The following is a 3,701-nucleotide window of genomic DNA, read 5'->3' on the forward strand; positions in this document are numbered from 1 at the left end:
GAAATTAGGTCCCATGAGAAAGGATCTAAGGCTCCAGTAATCTTCAGGTTGAAGAAAATGTCTCTAGACCTAGAATAGGTTCCTTTGATTGCTATGCAAAAACAAACAACCTCCCCCCACCAATAAAAAAAAAAAGCTGAGAAAGTAGACTGGGTATATGTTGTTCCTAGAGGCCAAAATTGTGGCCATTTGTTGCAGAAAAGCAGATTTTAGTTGAGATTAAGAAAAACAACTAAATATTTAAAGCCCTCCAATACTGGACTGAATCATCCCAAGAAGCCATAGAAAAAAGCCAGTGCATTTATGTATGGCAGAAAGGAAACCAAGACCTATCAGCATCCATTCTCTGTTACTCCTTTTATGTACATTACCTCACTTAATCTTGGCATCAAGATTAAGCAGGAATCAAGATCCTCATTTTACAATGGAGATTAAATGAAGGAGAATCCAAGTTTACACAGCAGTCAGGATGAAAGCTTATGTAGCTGTGACTTACAGCCAATGCTCTTTCTGCAGCATCACACAGCTGCCTGGGGGCGGGGGTGGGAAGTGAAGGTCAAGGGCTCTGTCAAGGAGAATAGTGCACTGAAATAAAAGTGGATGGATTTGAGGAGTGCCAGAGACCAGCTCTTCCATGTTCCTATTCTATGATGGGCCAAGGAGTAAGGTTTGCAGGAACTAAGGAGGTAGATTCTCTGGGACAGCTAATGGGTGATAATGACAGAGAAGCAGAAAAATGAAAACAGGATACATCTGTGGCTTGTCCTGGAAGTTGACAGGTGATATATGACTATTGGACTTTCCCCATCATCCTCTCTTCATTTCTGTTTTCCACTCATTGTTCTTCAAAAGAGCTTCATTCAACAAATAATTTTGGATAAATTTTGTATACAGCTCACTGGACAAGGCAGGGAGATACAGCTTCTTCTTGTGAAGAGCTTTTTTGTTAGGAGCTGACTTGGTCCATTCTCTGGGATCTCATCAAAGCCTGGCCAGTTTTCCTGGCAAAGGGTGGACAGCTTAGCTTAGTAGGAGAACACTTGTAGAGACTTTGGTGCAGCGAAAAGTGTGGTCTTTTAGGGAAGAGATTGAATGGGAGACAAAATAAGTGCATTATTTCTGAAATTACTGGAGCCATTGGCTGAGAAATATAACTGTACAACTGATTTTTTTTAATTTTTATTGTTGGTTGTTCAAAACATTACATAGTTCTTGATATATCATATTTCACACTTTGATTCAAGTGGGTTATGAACTCCCATTTTTACCCTGTATACAGATTGCAGAATCACATCAGTTACACTTCCATTGATTTACACATTGCCATACTAGTGTCTGTTGTATTCTGCTGCCTTTCCTATCCTCTATGTACAACTGATTTTATGCACTGAGATAAGAGCAAGAATAAGCTTTGTCCAGGGTCTCAGTGTCATAATGTGGATGCTTCACCATCTCCAGTCCATGCCGCCTCTACCAACAACTCCACACAATCTCTTCCCACTCTCAGGAATACCCCCTCCTCCTACACCAGAGCATGTCTCTTTGGTGAACTTCTATTCATTCTTCAAGGCCCGATTCAAATCCTACACCTTTTTTAAAAATCCTTCCCAAATTCCTCCAAGAAGAATAATTTACTCCCACATGGTTCATAAAATTAAAAACATACTAAGACACTCTGCATGTTGCTCCAGATCTAACTTTTTGAGGATAGAAGCTGATATCCTTTCATCTCCCTGTCTCCCACAGTATCCTATATGGGGGTCAACAAATCATGTCTGACAGCACAATTCCAGCCTTCCACCTGTTTTATAAATAAAGTGTTATTGCAACCTAGCCATGGCCATTCACTTACTCATTGTGGGTCACTGCTTTTGCACCACAAAGGCAGAGTGGTATGGTTGCAACAGAAAACATATGGCCCACAAGCCTACAGAAGAAGTTGGTCAATTCATGAATTAGCATAATTCATGAATGGCAAATGCAGCAAGGTGTTTTGTGAAGAGATTTAGAGTGGTATTTAGATGGCCTGGGTCCTAACTCATTTTGACTAAATAGTGATGATGATGATGATAGATTGATGATGAGTTGACAGTTAAAAGTTATAAGACTTATTATGTGTCAGGCACTGTGCTACTAATTTTAAACTTACTATTCACTTAACCCATGGATAAAAACTAGTATTTTTCTCATTAAAGAAGAAGAAACTGAGACTCAAAGAGGACATACTACCTTAGCAGTAAAGTGAGGACTCAAAATCAGGTATCACTTACAACAAAACTTGAGACTCAACCATTACCTTAGAACACCCTTGTGAAATTCAGTTTCTTCATAAAATTAGGATCATTCAACGAGCAATGTGGTTTTCAATTTTTTTAGCAAGCAGAAATCTATATTATCAAAATGTTTGTAAATACTGCAAGGTGGATGTGTATAAAAATTTACATATGGAACCTCAACATGCAGAAAGTCCACCTGGGGTTCCTCGGATTTCGGGCCTGCTGACTCCTCACTCCTCAGCATTCCTACTTGGCTTGGAGTATGGCTCTGGTCAACCTCACATCCGGCCCAGATTTCCTCCTCCTTGGCCTGATGGATGACACAGTTGCCCATCCAGTGTTGTTCCTGCTCTTCCTCAGCGTCTATCTGCTCAACGCCATGGGCAACCTGAGCATGGTGGTACTGGTGAGGTCCGATGGGGCTCTGTGCTCCCCTATGTATTACTTCTTGGGTCACCTGAGCTTTGTGGATGCCTGCTTTACCATGGTCACAGTCCCCCGACTGCTGGTCAGCATGCTCCACCCAGCTCAGGCCATATCCTTCCAAGCATGCTTTGCCCAAATGTACTTCTTCCTGGCTCTGGGCGTCACGGAGAGCTATCTCCTGGTGGCCATGTCGTACCACCGCGCGGTGGCGGTCTGCCGGCCACTGCACTACACCGCGGTCATGACACCCTGGCGCTGCGCCAGTGGGTGCGTCCTGGGCAGTGTCCCACCTGCACTCGCTGCTCCACACCATGCTCATCTCCACGCTCTCCTACCCCCACTCTGCCCCCGTGTGTCACTTTTTTTGTGATGCTACAGTTTTGCTGAGCTTGGCGACCTCGGACACATCCTCCGCGGAGATTGCCATCTTCTCCGAAGGCCAGGCGGTGGTGCTGACCCCACTGATTCTCGTGTCGCTTTCCTATGCTCACATCCTGGACGCGGTGCTTCGAGTGCTGTCGGCAGGAGGCAGTCGCAGTGCCTTCTCCACCTGGGGGGCCCACCTGGTGGTGGTGTCGCTTTTCTTTGGCTCTGTCCTGTTTGTATATTTCCGACCTTCATCTGCCTACTCCGTGCGTTACAACCGCCTGGCCAGCATGGTGTATGCAGTGGTCACACCGACCTTGAACCCGTTCATCTACAGCCTTCCAACAAAGAGGTCAAAGGCGCTCTAAAAAGAGGGCTCAGATGCTGAGGTGCGCCCCAAAAGGCGTAAGGACAGGTCTGGGTTCACCAGTATTTTAGTAATAATAACAATTACCAAAAACATTTTTTAAAAAGTTTCTCAATTTTGATCCTATGATATCTTATTTTTTGTTAAATAAAAAATTAGATGAAGTAAATATGACGTGAATTATAGTGGTGGGTACATAGCAGTAAGTCCAATCCATTCAGTGTTGCCTGAGTGCTTGTACTAGACTTTAAAAACTTGGGGGCAAC

General features: G+C 43.8%; 1 pseudogene; it reads left to right on the forward strand.

The window, feature by feature from the left end:
• The first annotated feature begins 2,538 nt into the window (after window positions 1-2,538).
• LOC139702275 (olfactory receptor 1L4-like) lies at window positions 2,539-3,477 on the forward strand (annotated as a pseudogene).
• Window positions 3,478-3,701: the final 224 nt, after the last annotated feature.

The sequence above is a fragment of the Marmota flaviventris genome, chromosome 17 (genome assembly GCF_047511675.1).
Source record: "Marmota flaviventris isolate mMarFla1 chromosome 17, mMarFla1.hap1, whole genome shotgun sequence".
Taxonomy (NCBI): domain Eukaryota; kingdom Metazoa; phylum Chordata; class Mammalia; order Rodentia; family Sciuridae; genus Marmota; species Marmota flaviventris.